This window comes from Pteronotus mesoamericanus, unplaced genomic scaffold (genome assembly GCF_021234165.1).
Source record: "Pteronotus mesoamericanus isolate MK-2021 breed Mesoamerican mustached bat unplaced genomic scaffold, CSHL_Meso_final contig_182, whole genome shotgun sequence".
NCBI lineage: Eukaryota > Metazoa > Chordata > Mammalia > Chiroptera > Mormoopidae > Pteronotus > Pteronotus mesoamericanus.
The window spans coordinates 32,707,429-32,729,557 of NW_026555078.1; positions in this window are offsets into that span (position 1 = coordinate 32,707,429).

The following is a 22,129-nucleotide window of genomic DNA, read 5'->3' on the forward strand; positions in this document are numbered from 1 at the left end:
AGTTGAAAGGTATTGTTTCTGATCTTATAGACTGTGACCAGTTGACAAGTTATCTGAGCTGAGCTGGTTCGGGGGCCTGGCCTCCAGATGTGACTGGTAGTTTGGCTTTCTGTTCTCCTTCCACCCCCATCTGCCCAACAACGACAAAAAAATTTTTTTGAAGGGAAATAAATTGCCGGCTCACTCCTGGCATGTATCTGATATCATCAGGTGGGGATAGCATCTAAAGAGATTTTTATTTGTATGAACTAGAGATGCCTATTATTCTATATAAACTGTGGCAAGATAGTTCTCTGTCTTTGCTCAGGGCAAGGAACCAGCATGGGCTTACAGCAGAATTTAAAAGCAGTTGACTATGGCCTCCAGATTTATAGTGAAAAATTAAATATAAAAAAGATTATCTGGTAAGGTTTTAAAAAAGTTTTTTTATTGTATTTTTTATTCCCCCATACCCTCCTCCACCTCCACCTCACCCCCTGCAATCACCACGTTGTTGTTTGTGTCCGTGAGTTCTTTTTCTTTCCTTTCTCTCTCTCTCTCTCTCGTTTTTTTTTTTTTTGTTTGTTTTTTGTTTTTTTTTTTGCCTAAGCATGCTTACTTAATATTCTTATCCTTGGTAAGAAATTTGATGTTGAGCTGTCTGAAATATCTTGAACACCAACTGTGCATTTGTGATGGAATCCAATAAGACCAAGGGTGGGCCTGCGCACAGGAAGAGGGAGTGAAGACAAGGGGAATCAAGAGGCTTGAGTCTGGACCCAGAGTTTTTCTTGTGTTTTTAAAACACACTCACAGCCTAGAATGAGTCCCTTTTGCTTCTGTGCCAGGTTTCCTGTCCTTTTTAAAAGTGGAATTTTGTCTGGGTGTATATACTTCGAGCAGCTGGGCATGGGTTAGAATGGAAATCTTGCTGGCTTTGGAGTTTGCACAGCCTAGGTTCAAAGCTGTACCTGTAAAGTGTCCAGCAAAATAAAGGCAAGATAATGAACATTCCTGTGCTTTCTTTTCCTAATTTATAAAAGAGACTATGAATTGCTTACCCTGTAGGATTCTTGGGATGCCTAAATGAAACAGCATGTCTAATTATCTTACTCTTAGGTTGCTTTTAATTAAATTACCTATTTTAAATTATGTCTTTTCATGTCCCACTCTTGTCTCACTTCCTGAACCCTCAAATGCAAGAAAAGTGAAATATGGGAGAGAAGGTGCGAAACCCCAAAGAGAGTGTGGGAGGCTGACGATCGGAAGGGCACAGGACTCAGCATCGGGATTGGTAGGTGGACAGTGTTAGCTGTGTCTGCAAAATGTCCTTTTACCAGCACAGACAGAGCTCCAGACTGTTTTTCAGAAGTTCCTTAAGCCCAAATGTCAGAGGTGGAAGTCCAATTTCCCTAAGGGTTTCAATCCACCTCCAGGCAAGAGTCACCAGACAAGTGATTCCCAGACCTGGCCTTTTCTCAGGCCCCGGGTCTCTGACCGAGAACTCCCTCCGGCTCTGCTTTGTAACTGTAGCCGCGTCTCGCACACGAGACCAAATGCAAGTGCAAGGGACAAGACAAAAACATCGAGAATTGTTTAAAACCAGAGACCAATGTAAACTAATATAGAAATAACAGCACTCTGCTGACCCTGTATCTTTGGCATTTTCAGGGCCTTAGAGCTCTCTAATGTATTGTTTTATGGTTTAATCTGCTTTGCATTTCTCTGAATTGAGTGATGCTGGGAGAGAGGGTACAGGACTCTAGGAACTGAAACAAAGAACAGAAAAACAAGGGGTGCTTGGAACATTAAATTAAAAAAAACTTTTTTTTCTTTTCTTAGAATGTTTCCCATCAGACTCTTGAAAAAATTCACACAGAAAGGTTTTTTCAAAGAAATCAGTGCATGTATAAGCTATATATGTATATATTTATTTATATTTGTCACTGATAGATTTTGCTTATCACATTAGAATAATAAAGAAAATATCAGTAAAGAACAATTGGGGACTTAAGTGCTTCCTTGCCACCCTCCACCTCCCTTCCTTTCTCTTTCTGTGAGGAGCTCTAAAATAAATCTGCAAGATAAAATCAAGGCTACTTCAGAAAATCATGCTTTAACAGTTGACACTTAATAATTTGGAAGTGAGATACTTATTTGTGATAACTTTAAAATTCAACTCATTGTGTCCATCCAGCAACTTCAAAGGGCCTAGAAAAAGTAAGTACACAACTCAGTTCTTATTCTTAAGCGGCTCGGGGTTGGGGTGGGTGGGGGGCCTGGACACTCCGTGGATGGGGACACCAGGAGAAGGCAGGCAGGGAAGTGTTATGATAACACGAATGCATGTGTGCAAATGCTAAAGAACCTCCTAGGTGGTCATGGAAAAATGACTCAGTAACGACTGGAAGGTGGCAGACGCCGGAGGTGGAGCTGGAGACGGCTCATAGGGGGCGTCTGAGAAATTGTCGTCTCCTCAGCAAAGGCCTCAGTAAAGCAACTTACTTGTGTCCACTGTTCAGGCTGGCCCATAAGGGAGCCAAAGGCAGATGCTATGCGCCCCATTTCCCTTCTCCCTGAGCAGAGGATGGAAGCACCTGGAACGGCCTTCTCACTTCGCTCCAGGAGACAGCAGACCCAGCTGATTTTCCATGAACAACACGCTGTTAATCTGCCAGAAACAAACGACCGGATCTCTGACTTCCAAGCCTCGGCCATTCTGGAGATCGTAGTTCTGGGGGCGCAGCAACTTGGGGGCTTGGTTTTTTCTCCGTGGATGGTCAGAGTGGGGCTCCTGCGCCTCGTGGTCCGCGCCTGATGCCGTCCGGCTGAATCGTATTAGCTCTGATGCTATGTTTTAATTGGAAGTACCTGGGCTCTTTCCCCTCTTTCAGTTTAAATGTCACCACTCAGGGAGGTCTGTCTGGATGTCCCTGCCTAAAGCAGCCGCAGCCTCTATTATTCTTTGGCACAGCGTCCTGTTTATTTCATTTCACAAATAATTATTTTGCTAATTAGCTTGGAAGAAGAGAGCAGTCCCTCCATAAAGAGAGAGCATTATGTGCCAATAGTTGTGGAGAAATAAAGGTTAAAGTCTTGCTAGGTTTCTAGCTCTCCTTTCAAATAACCTTCTGAAAGTGTACTCATGGCTGCAGGTCTGCCTCCCTTCCCTTGCAGAGTATCATGAGGTTTCCTCTTTTCCTCCTGAGGGTCACACGACTCCAAGGTCTTCCCCTGAGAGGTGCTAATGACCCATGGGAGCAGTTTCCAGGTCAGACACGGGCAGTGGCGGGCTCAGTCCCTGGGTGGTGGGCACAGTAGTCAGTCCGTGCAATGCACTGCTTATCAATGACAAAATTATATTGAAAGTCCTGAGTCCAGGGTTTCTTTCTCCCCCCTTCGTATATATTTGGTATTTAATGTCCTGGCTCCACTACCGGATTATTTGCACCATGCGGAGAGGGGCCATGTCCGACCTGTTTAGTCTATTCCTAGGGTGTAGCGTAGTGCCTGACCTATACTAGGTTCTCAGACAAGGCTGATGATGGGTTCTTCCCACCCTTGTAGCCACATTTCACCCCTGAAGGGCCCCCCATCTCTCAACACCTGTATAGTTCACCTGAACTGCCCAAATTTGCAGGGTGCAGAGAAAGTAAGGCTAGAAGAATTGCTTCTGGTTCTTCCACTGGGGTGATGGGCTTTTCTGGGGGACGGAGGAAAGGAATGGAGGAGCACAAAGTCCCAAGCGACAACCCCCTGCCCAGCCAGTGCCCTTCACTCCCCAGCTACCCTTTTCGTTTTAGCCTGGTGGCGATTGGTTTTTTCACTGGTCTCCCTTCTCGCAGTCCCTAAGGCCAGCTCCCTATGTGGGCTGTTCTTCTTGTTCTTGGATGCTTGGATGGTCCTTTATCTACTCGCCATCTGTGTAAGGGGATCCTGCCAAGATGATCCGATGTGAACTCGGTGCCAGAAACATTTTAATTAATTTATGGTGATAAAATGCGAAAAGAAAACTATCAAGGAAAGTCTGGGCCAAAGAAAATTAAACATAAGAGGAAACATAGAAACTAGAGCCATGCGGCCTTAGAAGGAAGGGCCTGGTTAGCAAAGGAGCCAGCAAACACTTTTCCTCCCTTGCCCTCTTCACTTTTTAAATAACACCCAAGTGGAAAGCCCACACAGGACCCAGGGACTGGAGGGGGCAAAGGAGAAAACTGAGCAGCTTGCCACTGAGTAGAAAACAGAGAATAAGGCTGCAGGATCGCAGACTCCTATTGTGTAGGGGTGGCCGGTGTCCTCCAGCGGGAGAGGGAAGTTTCTTAAGCTCTGAAAAAGGACTTCAGTGGATGTTTAAAGATGTCAATATTTAAAGTAAGTATAGTTTCATTGCCACAGCCTGATAAATAGTATTTGGGTAGGGTAATGCATATATGGGTGAAATACTAAGAAAAACCTATTATTAGTTAGCTTTATCCCTCCTAAGATGAAAATGAGCCACCAATATTTATTTGTAGGCTTCTGGGTCATTTGACTTATTGGCAAGGTTGATTTGATTTGTTTTTCTTCCTTTCCCTTCTTGTTCATGTGAAATACCTACTCAGTACTGAATGAAGACAAATTTCTCAGTTATTCCTTCCAAATGAACTTTTGATGAAGACAAAAAAAGAAAAGAAAAGAAAAATTCTTGTGAATCAACACACAGGAATTCTATCACAATAAGAAATTATATGGTTCCTAATTTACTTGGATGTCATATCTTTATAGATTTGATGGTCTTAATCCAACTGCTGTAATTCAAGGAAAATAATAGATTTTTTAAAAGCAACTGGGAGAAGAACACAGCAGTGAAGGGAAAAAACGGTGACACGGGCTGAAGATGGGGAAAGAAATGAGACGAACTGCTCAGTGGTTTGCAGGAATCTAGAGCACATACTGCCTATTCATCCTAATTAAGAGGGAACTGTATAAAATTGAATAAATAAGTTTATGTTGAACTTAGTGATTGATTATTTATACAGCTAATTTAATAGAATAATAGAATTTTAGAGCTGTAAGTGACTTCATACTATGTCTGAATCACAACTGCCTAGAGAGGTATTTTTTTCTTTCTAAAAATTAATATGATTGAGCCCCACCTTCCAGGGCTTATGGCGTGAGGCTCTGGCATATACATTTTGAAAAAGCTTACAAGAGATTCTGGTATGTAGTCTCTTACATTTATTCATCCATTCATTGGAAGCCAACATTTATTGAATACCTACTGTGGGCCAGACACTGTGGTAGGTGTGGGGAAACGGCGGTCAAGGGAGAAAGACATGGTCTCTGCCTTCCTGGAGTCATTCACAGGCCTCCCTAGAGTAATTCACAGGCCTTTCACTTTCAGTTAAAGATGCCTTTATTCTGAAAGTTTACATGACCTTCCTTGGAGCACCCAGTTAGGGGGTGGTAAATGGAAGTGGAAGTTTATACCTAGATCTCCCAATTCGTATTTCCAGGTTCTTTCCACTAATTTCCCTTGCTGATTTTCTGACTATCTTTTATTTAGTTTTATTAAAATTCCTGAGATTCCAGTTGTACTAGAAAAACAGATGGGTTTAAATCTAGGTTGAAATCCTTGCTCTACTCTGTGCTAGATTTATGACATTGGGCAATTGTATAACCTTTGGCAACCTCCAATCTCTTCATGTGTAAAATAGACTCGTACCTACCACACTAAGGTGGAGGGAGTGGAGGTGACTATTTGATCAGACAACATAAGCAGAAAAAATCTACCCGGAAGTTATGACTTTGGGAGAGTCAATTATTGGAAGTTCTGTCCAGTTCTACCCAAGAAATCTCAAACCTTACTGGGCAGTGCTGGGGTTGGAGGCAATACTGGCAGAGTGAGCAAGTTGACCTCATCCTTTGGAACATGCCAAGTCAGCGTTGGGCCCATTGGCATCTGGTGAATCCTCCATCCAATCAGCAGTGATATGCTTGGGATGTCAGTGGTTGGTCTTTGGGGCTCATGACAAAGCACCAGCAGTCTTTCCAGAACAAACCAGACTTTTAAAGCTGTTCCAAAGAGGGTCTGAAATAAGAGAGAACAGGCAGCCCTACAGGCAGTCTGGAGTGTGGCGGCAGTGATTTCGGGAGCCCGTATTGAATAGCTTCTTGCTTTTCTGTGTAGACCTTGCTCCAGGGCATGTTGTGGTTCCCAGGCGCTTGTTGCTGACCAGCTCAGCAACTTTGGCCACAGTCTGAGTTTTTTTTTTAACTTTACTTTTGTTGTTGACACTATTACAGATGTCCCCACTCCCCACCTCCCCACCCCCGCCCTCCCACCCCGCCTTTCCTCGCCTCCCTCCACTGCCCGAGTCTTGAGTCAGTTTTCCTGATCGGACAAAATTCACCACCTAAACTTGCTCTGGGTACCGGAAATAGATCACAGTACACAATTAAAAAGGACGAGATGAGAAGAAATTGATTGGACTGAGGGAGAGCCACCTATATCACCAGTAGCAAAAGTCAGATTTGTAATATACTACTGAAAACCTTTTCAGACCTTCCTTATTTAAAAGAATGTACCACTCCTAGCTATAGAGCCAAGAGAAAGAAATGTACATGTTCACCAGAAGACACATGAAAGAATGTCCTTAGCAGCATTATATGTAATATTCCCCAATTGGACACTACTCAAATGCTCATCAACAGTAGGATGGATAAATACGTAGTGGTATAATCATGCAATGGGATGTACAGCAATTAGAACGAACAAACCAAAACTACATGAAACATCATGATTGACTCTCACAAACAAAACATTAATGTAGGTGGCCAGATGCAAAAGAGTACCTACACTGATTTCATTTATATAATGTTTGAAACCAGGAAAAGTTATCTATGATGTTAGAATTCAGAACAGTGGCTACCTTTAGTGAGGGGTAGTGACTGGAGGGAGATGCAAAGTAAGTTTCTGGGGTGCTGGTGCTGTGTTGTTTCTTGATTTGGGTGTTGATTGCATGGGAGTGTGGAGTTTATGAAAAATTTCAATGAACTGCATACTTAGTGATTTGTGCCCTTTTGTATCTATAACACTGAGCTTCAATGGCAAGTTTACAAAAGGGAGATGTATTAATATCTCTGCACCATTATCATCATAGGTTGCTCCCTGGACTGTGAGTCAGTGTTGTGGTTTTTCTTATCTTTTAATTTTTAAAAAAGATTTTATTTATTTAGTTTTAGAGAGAGGGGAAGGGGGGGAGAAAAAGAGGGAGGGAAACATTGATGCGTGAGAGAAAAATCGATTGGTTACGTCTCGCATGTCCCCAAATGGGGACCTGGCCCACAACCCAGGCATGTGCCTTGACCTGGAATCGAGCTGGCAACTTTTCCGTTTGTGGGACAACGCCCAACCCACTGAGCCACACCAGTCAGAGTGGCACTGCCATTTTTTCACCAGTATAATAATAGCTAAGTAATACTTGGCATTTTCTTATGTCTGGCACAAATGTGTCACTTAATAAACACAGGGAAGGGCAAAAGTAGGTTTACAACCCTGGCTAGTGTGGCTCGTGGACTGAGCACCAGCCTGTGAACCAAAAGCCTGGCCACTTGATTCCCAGTCAGGGCACATGCCTGGGTTGTGGGCCAGGTCCCCGATTCGGGGCATGCGAGAGGCAACCGATAGTTGTTTTACTCCCTCTCTTTCTCCCTTCCTTCCCCTTCTCTAAAACAATAAATAAAAATTTTTAAGAAGTTGGTTTACTATGATTCATATGGAAAATAATATGATAATTAATAAGTACTAATACAAGAATAAACTCTGTTTTTCTCATTCTCACAACTGTAAACCTACTTTTGTCCATCCCTGTATCTGTTGACTAAATGAAGAATGGTTCATAGCTTTTCCATGGGACAGGCAAGCTATTAAGTAAGAGTGCCAGGGAATTTGCAAAGTCCCCCTAGGGAAATTTCTATTATCAAAGGTTTTCCTTACCTAAACCATTGAGTCAGACATTTAAGAGGGGAGCCTCAGTCCCCTCCATGTGTCATCTGGCTTAGATGCCTGTGCAAATCCTTGGAACTCCTCTTTGGGTGTGAGAAAGCAGTGCAGATTTAAGGTACCCTCCCTATAGGGAGCTCTTCCTCTGTTCTCTAGCACCTGGGGCCCTTCACGAGGCCCAGTTCAACTGGATCTTTGATGTCATCTCTGTAAAAGCTGCCCAATCATTTTCTCTTGGTCTTTGATGAGTCAAATGTGAGCAGGAGATATTTGACCTACAGGCATGGCCTGTGGCAAGGCAGGAAATACTTCATCTTGTTGGGGTACAAAAAAGGGAAATTAAAAGGCACTGTGAACTGGTTCATGCCAACTGACTCTGAGGTTCGCCAAAGATCTTCCAGGAGGTGTGATGGGGCATGAACACAGACTTGCAGATCTGAGGTAGCAGCTGCTCAGAGCGCCCTGACTTGAGCCCAGGTGGAATTCCTTTCAGTCTGAGGCAGTCTCTGGTCAAACCTGTTGGTCAGGAAACCAAAAGTGTCAAGTGTTTGAGCGCTGGTTTAAGCCACATAAAAGGCCTGCTGAAGTCATTTTCCATGAGAAGGTTGCAGGCGGTGAGTGAGCAAACATGCATTCACACATTGACCCAGGTCTGTCCATAAAGCTTAGATTGTACTTCCTTTTCAAATGCTCCAGAAACATCCTATTACATACCGAGAAATATATACCTTTTGAAACCAGGTTTCCAAAGATGTGACTCCTTTATCTCTAAAGATCGCTGCACTTCTCCTGGTCCTGGGGGGACGGACCAAGAAGTCTTGGTTTGCAGACTACAACCCCACAACCACTTTAAGGTTTAATGTGCCTACATTAAGTGATGGTGAGCTTGCATTTCAATAGAATTTGAAGTCCTCTGCAGGGGTCTCTTGGAGAGTTGCTTCTTTTTAATGATGAAGCTGCTTAATCAGCTTGTGTAACATGAGTACCTGTGCTGTTTACCCAAATGTCAAATAATGGTCATGACATTTGCACAGAGACGAAGTCGAGGGGTGAAGCCTGCCTTCCAAGGGCAGTATGGTTCACAGCGTCTTGCGGAGTCTGCCCTGGAGGACCGGACACCCTGGCCCTCAGGGCTGAGTCTCACTGTCAGCCCTGGACGTTACCCTCAGAGGATAGTCATTGTTAGGGCAGGTGTGCTGGTGGCCTCTCCTTTTGCACTTCTGGAGGCTGGGGCGATCAGCATAAGGGGAGAAGGTAGATTCAGTGGTGGGGAAGGAGAACAGAGAAGAGTTGGGTGGCTGTAGGCTTTGGAATCACCAGAATATGATGAAAGACTACATGTTGAAAGACAAACAAACAAACAAAAAAGAACAACATGTAAATAGCATCAGGCCCCGGGTCTCCTACTGAATGAAGAACCTACACCCACACCACACGCTTCTAACACTGCCATCGCTAGAGCTATGTTTAAGATGACAAAAGGCTTCCTTTTACTTGTTTGAAAGAGAACAGAAGAGAAAGATTGATCGTTAATATTTCTGCAAATCTGGTTATGTGACTTTGGGAAGGTCTGTGGTCATGTGTCCCCCTTGGGCCTCAGTTTTCTTCTCTGCTGTAGAGCAGGCATATTAGGCCTCCTGATCTCTAAGGTCCCACTCGGCATGGAAGTTCTGTGTTCCAAAGTATCTTCCAAACGGCTCCCCAGGAAGGGCTATCAAAGAGGCTTCAGTTAAAATCCAAATGTGTTTCCTGTGAAGGATAACGTTGTAAACCTCATTAACATGAATACCTTAGGTCAAGTGCATTTGCCAAATATACTTTGATAGTTTGAGGATCCCGGACACAGGCTTGGTTCATTTATATTGGGGGAAGAGGGAAGAACATTTTGGAGGAAGGGAAGTTGACCAAAAGCTCAGAATTGGGTGGGGTACTATGGAGGGTACTCTGCCCATCATTTACGTGAAAGGATACTTGAGGCAAATGGCAAGCTTCTAGTGGCTGGATTTCTTTTCTCTTCTAATTGGCATCAGAAATCTGAAACCCTGCAGGATCCATAGCTGAAAACAGAAGACAGCCAGCCTTTGAGGTGGTCCCTAATGATGCCCTCTGATTGGCATTTACACTCCAGTCATTTCTTCCCCTTGGGTGTATGTTGGACCTGGAATTTTGCATCTAATTCAAGCAAAGGTGGGGACAGTCTGTAACATAGTTGTTATCAGTACCCCAATACTAAATACTTCTAATTTCATAAATGAGAACCTATTTCTAGCAGTTATCCTCATAAACAAGCCACTACTTTTGTTTTTAAAAAGCAGCAATGACCCATTTCTTTTTTTTCCCATCTCTTCTTTTTCTTCTTCTTCTTTTTTTTTTTCAGTGACCCATTTCTGACATTAACAGCCTTGAGTGTGAGTGAGATATGGATTGGAAGTGTATGTAGTAGCTGCATCTGGAGTATAGGTTTCCAGCGGAGAATTCCAGTTGGCCACTGACCACTGTAGGTCTGTGCATTCTTTTCTTTAAATTTTTTTTTCTTTTATTGATTCTAGAGAAAGGGGATGGGAAGGAGGAAGAGAGGGAGAAAAACATTGATGTGAGAGAGAAATATTGATTGGTCGTCTTCTTCGTGTTCCCTCTCTGGGGACCAAACCTGCAACCCTGGCAAGTGCCCTGACTGGGAATCAAACAGGCAGCCCTTCTGTTTGCAGGATAACACCCAACCAGCTGAACCACGCTGGCTGGGACAGGTCTGTGCATTCTTGAATCAAGTGCTTTCTTTAGCTTGGGCAGCCCAATCCCAGACTTACCACCAAAACCAAGTACACACACAATGTCCCTTTGCACGTATTGAAGTATCTTAAAGCAAATTATGGATAAGTGGTAAATAAGGATAGGTTTGCTGAAGGGTTTTAATTTCTCGTTCATGTGGATGGGAAAACTCCTAATCCCTGTTTTTCTTTACATTTATTTATTTTTTGCTCTCTCATTCTGTATCTAGTGCCTTGGGGTCTTTTAGACACATGACAGGAGTAAAGCGCTGTCCTTTAGCCGAAGGTGACAGCGGCCTACCACTCCACGCAGGGCTCAGAAGGAGAGGTGAGGAAGGGAGGAAGAGCTGTGGCACCGCGAGTCTCTAAGGACTCTGGGCCCAAGGCTGTGGGAGGGTGTCCCGGTGCAGCAGTCACGGCTCAGACTTGCTGGGTCTGTGTGCGCTGGACATCTGGCCATGGGGCCTCTGCTTTTGTGAAGATACATTTGGACTGGGTTGCCTAGGCACATACAGAATGGCCGGACGCCCTAGGTCTAGGCTGCCCAGGCTCAAGATCCCAAAATGTTTTTAAAAAATGTCTAGCTCAGAACCAAGGGTGATCTATACTATCTTTTTAGGGCCTCTGCCCAACACCAGTGGACATGCATAAGCCTGTTTTAGATTGAAGATGTGCAGGCTTGGGGGTCCCTGGAGGGCAGGTCCCTTGAGTGACCCCGATCAGTAAGCCTCATTACCAGATGGAACTGTGGGGTGCCAGGCCCTTGGGAAGGTGTATCCAGAAAACCCCTTCACCAAATGCTCCTCAAGTGCTAAACGGGAATACGAAACAGATTAGATAGAGGTGTGCAAAAGAAAAGATAAATTGACCATAAAGCTACTTTTTGTTCTCAAAAAGTGTTCTCTTTCCTATTTTGCAGGAAGACCCTGGTGATAAGCAATGACTTAGGTCCACCCCCTCTAAAGCAGTCATCTCTCCCACATCGTGGGCTTCAGCCGCTCGTCAGCATTCTGCCTTTGCTTATGGTAACTCCTTCCCTTTCCTCCTGCAGGCCCGGGTTTTAATGGTGGCCCTGAATAGACTGAGGAATTGACTTTCAGCACGGGCACACGTGGGCTCGGGGGGCATGAATGGGGTGCTTCTTGAGAGAGCACCGACACCCATTACAAAGGATTTGTCCACTGATAACCTCTGGGTCCTGGAGCTGCTTGGCACCGCTTGAACTGTGCCCACAGAAAGACATGCTCCTTGCTGGCTCCGATCCTCTGCACTGAGTCTGCGCTGACGGAGCTCCAGTTGTGTTTTGCTTTTTAGCCTGCCTGGGTGGGTGAGAAAGGAGCAGGCTTCCTTTGGGTGGGGAGGAACATTCCTTTCTTCCTGTGGGGAAGGTGGTATTTATGTTTCTCAGAAAAGAAGTTCCTGGAGAATAACATACTGCTATAGGCTTTGGATGTCTGGGATAAAAAGAGAACAATTTAAGCAATCCATTTCTCCTCTGAAGTGCTGTCAGAAGGGTCAAGAGGTAGAACAACCTAGGAGAGCCCTTCTTCAGATTTAGTGCATGAAGAAAGCAGTGGTGCTGAACTCTGCTTAAAATCACCTCGGAGCTTGTTAAAGAAAAAAAAAAAAAAGAATGTGGAACTCCACCCCAGACCGATGAAGTCCGACTCTCTGGGTGGTGAGGCCTGAGTCTCGATATGTTTGAAGGCTCCCCGGGGGGTTGTCCTGTGGAACCAAGGTTGAGAGCCACTGCAGCAGAGGATTGTGTAGCTTCTATCTGGGTGTGAGGAGATTGAATCCTGAATACCTGAGGCTGACAGAGAAAAGATGAAATGCCTTCTTGGAGTCATGGTGCTGGGCACTTGCCTCATATCATCCCATAGTCCCCACAAAGGCAGTGCAAGTTGGGTGCTCTGTCACTCTCTCCATCTACAGAAGAGGAACTGAGGCTTAAAAACTTGAGTGGCTATGCACAAGTTCACCCAGCTAGGAAATGGTGGAGCTAGAATTTGAGGTAATATCTATCCGATTGCAAAGCCTCTAACCCTCGTCGTCCTGCAAAGGACCCACTAGGGGCCGATGTGGGGGAAGGACCACAGGCTTTTGGTGGATGGTATGTTTGTGGCAATGGCAATGGGCCAGTCAATAAAGACAGGCAATTTCAAGGTAGTTTTAAGGAGAAATTTCAAGTGTTCATTGCCGTGCAGCTTTCATTGGCCCTTCCTGCGTTTCTTGTGGCTGTTTTCCCCTTTCCCTCCCATTTAGTTCTGCTGCTTCTGGCTTTCCAGGAGATAAGCTGGGCCAGGACGCAGTGCCTGCCAGGAACTGAATCCATGGTCTCCTGTCCAGGCCGGCTTCTTCCCCTGCGAGCGCCATCCTGCAGAGTTGCACCACCATCCCACCAGGCGCCCCGGCCTGAAAACGGCCTGTTCTCTGCCCTTTCTACAGTCTTACTTCCCTACCATGTTGATGGTAGGGCTTGGAATAGTGCCAACTCTTAATTATAGTAAATCTTCCTCCTCTCTGTTCCCTATTGCTGGCAGACCATTGTCTTTGTCCTTCTTTCCTTCTTCCTTCCATTTGGTGATTTCAGTACAGAGAAAGAATGCAACTATTTAAAAGCAGGAATGAAACAGTGCAAGTTTCTCTCAGCGTGCCTTTTCACGCTGTTTTGACTTTTAAAAGTATGTTAATGTTCTACATAGTCAATAACATGAAGTATAATCAGGAACGATAGAAGGTAAAAATCGTCCTAAAATTAGAAGGAGACAGAAGCAAATGAACCCAATTGCCTTTCAAATGAATAACATCACCACAATGAAGGGGGGAAAATAACCAATCAAATTAATTTATGAACACAGTATTGGACTATATACACACAGGCTTGGCAGGTGGAGAGATGGGAGAACAGCAAACAAGTCCTGAACTCTTTCCAATAGGTTTACTTTTGGCAGAAGCTCATTTGAAGAAGAGCTGTCACTGTGGAATAAGAGAGGTACAAATGCGAAATAGGGAAGTCAAGAAAGAACCCTATGAGGGCAGCTTGGGTTTAGAGACATTAGCGTGGACTCAGAATTGTAGAATTGTGTGTGTGCGCTGTGTGTTGTACTTGGATTACACATATATGTAAATTTCCTAGCTTTATGCACTGAAAAGAGCAAGAAGCAGTGACACCCCAGTAGCAATGAGCACACCTATTGCCCTGATCTTGTTCTCTAGTGCCACTCTTCAATAGGAGGAACAGGGTTCCTTGGGGAAATGGCTAATTCCAAGGCTGAGGCCAGGTAGGTAGGTCGGTAGGTACAAGATGAATCTGGAATATCTTGTTATACCAGAAAGTAAGGACATACTAAAAAAAATAATAAAACAAAAAACCAATGGCATATATCACTAGGGTGCAGAGGCCACTTTGGAGGGATTCTCAATGGTCAGTTAACGGATAACTTGACTACTAAAATTAAAAACATTAATGAGTTATAAAACATTGAAGAAAAAAGAATCCATGAGTCCATACTGATAATAAAGAGATGAAAAAAGAAATCAGTGGTGAATAAGGGAGGGCGCTTGCTTGTAACGGATGGCCGAGTCCCTCCTGGTACCTGGGGAAGGAGTGCCAAAGGTGGCAAATCATCATTTTACAACCAGTAGAGTAAAACTGCTTTGGGAAAGAGTCATCAATAGAGGCTAACTCCAAGAAAAAAAATTTTGATGACAGAATATTTTCGTGATTCGAAACAACATAGAATGGAGAAATTGAAAACACTGACTGGAGGTCAGAATTCACATCACACATGGGGGACAGAAGCGTGTGTGCCTCCAGATGGGGTTCTCTGACAAGGACACATGCCACTCATGTACCGTCCCTTGGGACGAATAACTTGAGTCTAGTATAATCAATAAGAAATATCAGACAACCCCAAGGGAGCAACATTCTCTTACATAAAAAGTGGGAGGAGACTGTTATTCAATCAATGTTTTAAAAGCCAGGAAAAGGCTGAGAAACTTTCAGATTAAGGAGACTAGAGATGACACAACCAATTCCACTATGTGGTCTTAGACTGGAGGGGGGAAAATGCTAGAAATGACAGTTTTGGGAAAATTGAGAAAACTGAAATTAGTGTAGAAAAGTACACTAATTGGATAACTGTTAATTTTCCTGGAAACTGATAACTATCCTGTAGTTACAGGAGAGAATATTTATAGTCTTAGGAAATATATACTGAAGCACTTAGAGGTAAATGGTCATGATGTGTGTAACTTATTCTCAAATGGTTCAGAACACAAGTGCCATATAGGCACATGCACGCGTTTATTTATATGTATCATACATTTTTAACTTAATTTTTATTTTAAAAAATATTTTATTTATTTATTTTTAGAGAGAGGAGAAAGGAGGGAGAGAGAAACATCAATGTGTGGTGGCCTCTTGCACGCCCCCTCCTGGAGACCTGGCCCTCAACCCAGGCGTGTGCCCTGACTGGGAATTGCACTGGCGACCCTTTGGTTCACAGGCTGGCACTCAGTCCACTGAGCCACACCAGCCAGGGCACAATACATTTTTTTTTTAAAAGCAAGAATGAGAGAATGAATGATTAAAGGGAAGAGCAAAATATGAACAATAGGCAGATCTAGGTAAAGTATATATGGGTGTCTTTATGCTATGCTAACAGCTTTAAGTTTGAAATTATTTCAGAAAAATAAACCATTTAAGAACTAGCAACATGAACTCCCTCAAATGTGCTATATGCCAAATTTTTATATTTAGGACACCACCAGTTCACAAACTCACATTCTCGTCCAATGTAACACAGTCACCTTTATTTTTAATACAGTGAGTCATTAATACTAATGACATAAGATATTTATTTGTTTTATAAATTGAGATCACACTTGACGTTTTCACAGCAAAAGGGTTCCTGTTACTAAAAACAGTTTGAAAGCCCCTGGCTGATAGGATAAAAATCCAAATTTCTTAGAGGGCTTCCAAAGCTCTCCTGACGCATCTCCAGTTTAACTCCAAGCCTGACATGTGTCTTGCAGCTTCTCAGACCTTCTCTCCCACTCTCACAGTTCCTTCAATTCCCACTCCCTTCTGTTGCGTTCCCTGGGCCTTTGAGCATAGTGCTTCCTCTGCTTGCCCTTCCCCCACCACATTTGTGAGTCTGGTGAACATGTTTTCAAGAGCAAAGGCATCTCTCTCTGTAAAGCCTCTGTTGAGGGTCCAACTCCAGGCCAGACAGGAGGGATCACAGCCCCCACCCCCACACATACACTTTGCACCATCTCTGTCTGTGCCTGTATTATAGCAGTTGCCACACTGTATTGAAATGACTGATTTCCTTCTCTGTCTCCTCTGAAACATCACTTGAAAGCAGAGGTCGGGTATAATTCAGGTTTTTGTAAGTGGATAGGAAGGGGTGTAGTACGCTCAGTGGTGTGCTGCAGCGGGCTCGCACCTGCCTGCACCTGCTCAGCCAGGCTCAGGAAAGCCCCCTGTGCACATCTCTTCCTTATTCCCCATTCAGTGACCTCGGGGTGGTAGCTTGATGCTGGCCAGGGTGGAAGTATTTACACCATGGATATTGGCACCGCTTCCTTGAACAACTGCGGAAGGGTCCTTTTCTTTCTGATGCCTAGGTGGTCAAGATGTGAATCTGGAGGTGACAAGGTTGTGTTTTCTAGAAAACCAGATTGAGGGAATGATGCCGACACACAGGTGTGAGACATAGAAACAAAGCGCTTGAGCATTCCATTCCTTTGTCCCTAAGGTCAGGTCCACACTTGCCCCATGGTTTAGGTGGGTGAGCCAACCGGTTCCCACCTTCCCCCTACTTTTTCTGTTTTTTTTTGTTGGTTTGTTTTGTTTTTAAACTGAGCTACATCAAGTTGTGTTTCCATTACTTACTCTCATCAGAGGTCAGCTGAATCCTCAATTGTTTTGAGGAGTTTGAGACCAGAGATAGTTGCACATGTTTTGTTATTTCACATGGCACTTACGTCCTAGGCATATAGAAGATGCTCAGAAGATCTATCAGATCCCAGTTTATGATACATCCATAGTGGGCTGGGTACCCAGCTGAAACTGTGGCATATTCTAGAATAGTTTGCTTGTTTATGGGGACAATTAACTCAGAGGTAGCCACATGTATTATGTTTATATAAAAATTTGTTCTAATATATTTTTAAGAATTTTACAGAGTCACGGAGGTAGATGCCCTCAAGCAGAGCTGGAAGCCAGAGGCACCCAAAACATATAGGTCATGCCTCTGAGTCAGACACCCAACAAACCATTATCTCTCAACATCCATGCCATAAAAAACAGCATAGTTCAGTTGCAAAGTTCTATTTTAGGTTTGGTTTCTCAATGGCTTTAAACCTTAAAATAGAAGTGTACCCAGCAGACACTTCATTTTTCAATATAGAATTAAGTTCTGCCTGATAACAGATGGATACTTTCCACATTAATGTAAAATGTGAGCATGCATTTTGAGATAGTGTAATGCACTCCAGGAACCGACGGTGATATATTTAGATACTGATTAGAAGTAAAACTGATACATCATTCCTTCTAACATACATGAATAGTACCAGTGCATAACAGTGCCTCTTGGGACTGAGGTCATTTATTTTTCCTCCTGGATATATTGTTTATATCATGTTCTCTCCCTCATGTTATATATTAAATTGTTTAATGTAAGCCATAAGAGAGCACATGTCACTAAAGGTCTTTTTTCCCCCTTCGTGAAATCTGAAGAATCAAATCTTCTAAAGCAGGTGATCTGTCAGTTTTCATTCCTGAATGTCATTGGTACGTACAGCTTTTCTTATCAGTTCATTTCACATTCCTAAATCAAATGACTATTAATCTGCAACATCTGAGCAGAACGACTGGGGGCTTCCTGACTTTTATGCCGACTACTTTCCGGGTCCCAAACATGTGTCGATAGGAACAAAAGCTCCTCTGCAGTTACTAAAAAAAATCAATTCATTACTAGAAAGTTTCTTAAGAGGTGAAGACCGTTTAAAGTCCAGTTGATAACGACTACTATGATTATTTTTGGAAACTCTGTGTGTGTCTGTGTGCACACGCATGTAATAGCGTCTAAGAGTAAAGCAACTATCTGTCTTGGAAAATAGTATGGTCCAAAATTAAACCATTCTGTTCTGTTATCATAAGCACCTCTTCAATCTCGAACGACAATAATAATAATCCCATTGTTGAGGGTTACAGTGTGTCTGGCACTGTGCAAGAACTACAGACACATCATCTCATTTAATCTGCACCAAAATAAATGTACTAGGCGGTGGTTATGATTATTCTACATCCAATCCATCAGCAAGTCTTGTTGTCTCTGCCTTCAAAATACGGTCTGCATCTGTTTCCTTACATTTCTCCTGTGACTGCCTGGGCTGAGCCGTTCTCGTCTCTTGCCTGGATGACTGTAATAGCCTCCTAATCGGTCTCTCTGCTTTCCTCTGGTCTGTGTGGTATTGGTTAGTGTTGTTTACCCATTATTCCTTCTTGCAGGCACATGGTAGGATTGTACTTCCCCACTGCCTTTGAAGTTAGATCTGATTAAACGATCTGGCCAGTGAAATGCGAGTGGAAGTGATGCATGTCACTCCCAGACTGATATTTCAGAGCCTGTGTGTGAGTTCCACGCTCCCTTTTCCTTCTGCCATGAGTCACATAAAAGCTGGTCCATCCCTGGGTTCCAGAATGAGGAGAGGTGGAATCCTTGCTAACTTCCAGTAGGCATGGAGTGTGAGTAAGAAGTATCCTTTGCTTTCATAAGCCACTAACATTTTGTGGTTGTTTATTATCTTCTCATTTTATAGGTTTAAGGAAACTGGGGGCTAGGGATTTGATTCTTGTAGAAATTATTATGTTAAATTACAACAAGGAAAGGGATGACCTAGCCTATCCTGCTTGATATAATCCCCTCCTTCTCATACAGTCTCATTTTTAAACTGTAGCTGGAACAATCATTTCAAACATATACATATTATGCTGCTCAGAACTTCTAATGGCTCATTGATATAAAAAGTGAGGCTCAAAGTGCTCCCTTTCAGGCCCTTTTTGATCTGGCTGCCTCTTTGACCTCATTTCCTACCACCCTCCCCTCACTCCCTTTCTTTAAGCCACGGTTGCCTCCTTGCTGTCACTGACCATTCCTCCAATGCTCCTGCCGCAGGGCCTTTGCACATGCACTTAGCTCCTGCTTCGAGACTTTTGGCCCACATATTACAACGCTTCTTCCCCACTTTATTCTGTCCCCTGTCCAAACGTTCCCTCCTCAGAGAGGTCTTCCCTGACCAGCTTACCTGAAATAACAGCCTGTTACTCTCTAACTTCTTACTCTGTTTTATATTTCACTATGGCATGTATCAAATTACCACTACCTGACATTGCAGTTTCTATTTCTTTGTCTTTTGTCTGTGTTCTTCTGAGGGCAGGGATTTTGCCCTCTTTATTCACTGCTTGAGTTTACCATACTGTTACGGGCCCACTCTAGGCACTCAGAAAAGATTGTTGGGGACAGCAGTTGTATCTGTGGGGAATACATTCCAAGCCTCCCAGTGGATGCCTCAGACCGTGGATTGTACTGAATCCCATATATACTATGTTTTTTCTTATACATACATAACAATGATAGAATTTAATTTATACATTAGGCATGGTAAGAGATTAACAACAATAATAAAATAGAACAATTATAACAGTACACTGTAATGAAAGTTACATGAATGTGATCTCAAAATATTTTATTGTACTGTACTCACCTTTTCACTGACAGGAAACACATTACAGCTTCTTCTTGGCATATCTGAATGGCCAGCATCACTGCTTTTGCACTTTGGGACCATCATTAAATAAAATAAATGTTACTGGGATCACAGGCACCGGTGACCGTCAGTCTAATAACTGAGATGGCTACTAAGAGACGAGTAGGGGGGACGTGTCTGCAGCGCGGAGGTGCTGGACAAAGGGATGATTCACACACCGATGGGCTGGAGCAGGGCAGCGTGGGATATTATCATGCTACTCAAAATGGTGCATAATTTAAAACTTTTCATATTTTTTCCCGGAAGTTTCCATTAAATACTTTTGGCCCACCATTGACTGCTGGTAACTGAAACCACAGAAAACCAAACTGTGGATTGGGGCCGGACTGCTGTTGTTGAGCCCCACTTTACACGTTAGTAAACTGAGACTCGAAGGAGTGCAGTAACTTGGCCAAGGTCACACGAGCAGCTGTGATCAAGCCTTGGTCTCTGACTTCAACATGCACGTAAGCTGGACTCTTCTCCGCACAGCACCCTGTAAATGCCGTCAGCACGTTCCAGCGCTGGGCTCTGGGTCGTACCAGCCATGCACTTTTTTCTGGTTTTCATTTATGAGGCCTCAGGTTAAGATGAGTGGTTTTGAAAAGTTCCACACTCAGTTGTGGTTCATTTGTCACGTGGGTCGTAATCAGTTTTCTAACTTCTTCCCGACAACATTCTCTCATTGTGCTAAAGGAGAAGACTTGTCATATAGTAAATAAAAAATCATGGGTGATCCCAAAGTCACTGCTTGCCTTTTAAATGAAAGGTTTCTGCGCTTAATCTTGAAAATTGAAGTATCTCCTGTTCTGAATTCACTTTGAACAGCAAAGGGATGTAGCGCTTTGAAGAGCCCCCTGTCTCTGATGCTGGAGTCCACAGGCTGGGCTGCGCTGGGCGGTGAGCTCAGTTGTTGGAGGGCAGGGCCGCCATCCACACCGATCTCAGCCTCAGACCCCCACTGGAGCTGGGCTTGCCCTGCTCACTGAGTCCAAACTGAGAGTGGAGATGCTAACCGGCAAGCACCCAGTGGGAGATAGCTTTGTCACTAAATATATTGGGTTGGCCAAAACGTTTGTTTCATTGTTTTCGCATAAGTTGGCTATGGTAGCACCCAGTTGTCTTTAACTTCATTTGAAACAATTTTGTTAGATTGTACTGTGACAGCTGTCACATCAGCATACACTTAAAAAAATCAAAGTTGCTGAATTTTTGTATAGCCATTTTAATACTGAAGATAGAAGAAAATACTCAACCTTTTGGGCACATTATGCTTTATTATTTCATTTTTTAAAAGGATTTATTTATTTATTTATTTATTTATCGAAAGGGGAAGGGAAGAAGACAAACATTGATGTGTGAGAGGAACCTGCATCAACTGCCTCTAGCACGCCCCCAGCTGGGGACCTGGCCTGCAATCAGGCATGTGCCATGACTGGGAACCTTTGGGTTCACAGAAGCCACACTAGCCAGGGTTATGTTTTATTATTTCAAGAAAGGTAGAAACACAACTGAAATGCAAAAAAGATTTGTGCAGTGTATGGAGAAGGTGCTGTGACCAATCAAACATGTCAAAAGTGGTTTGTGAAGGTGTCATGCTGGAGATTTCTCGCTGGATGATGCTCCCCAGTTGGGTAGACCAGCTGAAGTTGATAGTGATCAAATTGAGACATTAACTGAGAACAACCTGCATTTTACCACACGGGAGATATCTGGCATACTCAAAATATCCAAATCCATAAAGTTATTGGTGAAAATGAAAAATGTGTCTTTTATTTAATGGAAAAAACTAAACGGACTTTTTGGCCAACCCAATACAATTTGCCCAGATAATCAGCTAATACCCCATTAAAGGTTTTTATAGCGTCACAGACTATGAGAAGAGGAAACACCTTGGAGTTCATCGGAGCAGTGTTCTCCAAGTGTGGTCCGTGGACCGTCTCCGTTAGACTCGCCAATGGCGAGTTGGATACAGAATCTTTCTGGGTCCCACTTCAACGCAGCTGCGTAAGAATCGCTGGGAGTGGAGCGCAGGATCCTGCCTGCTGAACAAGCTCCCCAGGTGTTCCTCATGAACACTCAGCTTTAGGTCTAGTTCCACCTTCTTATTTTATAGGTTTAGAGAAACTGAGGCCTAGGGATTTGATTCTTGTGGAAATGATTATGGCAAATTGCAACAGGGAAAGTGAAAGTAATTTTCATGGTAAAATAAAATTTTAAGAGTCATCGTTCATCTCTTTTTTTTTGGCACGAATCTCCTTAATAAAAAAAAAATAAACAGAAAAACACAGGTCTATACATGAAGCATGTGGCGGATTGAGGTTTTCTCTAATATTCCTTGAAGTTGTTTTTCAGATTCTCTGCACACCCTGCTCTTGAGCTGTTGACTCTTGTTTGAAACAAGAGCCTCACATGAATTTTGCTCCTGTGTTGACCAGCAGAATCAAGGCTACTAAGAGCTAGTCATAGCTGGAGAAAGTGAGAGGAACAGTGAGAGACTGGGGAAGGCTTATTCATCAAAATGAATATTACGAAAAGCCTTTCAGAGGCCCTTATTACATTAGGCAAAGGA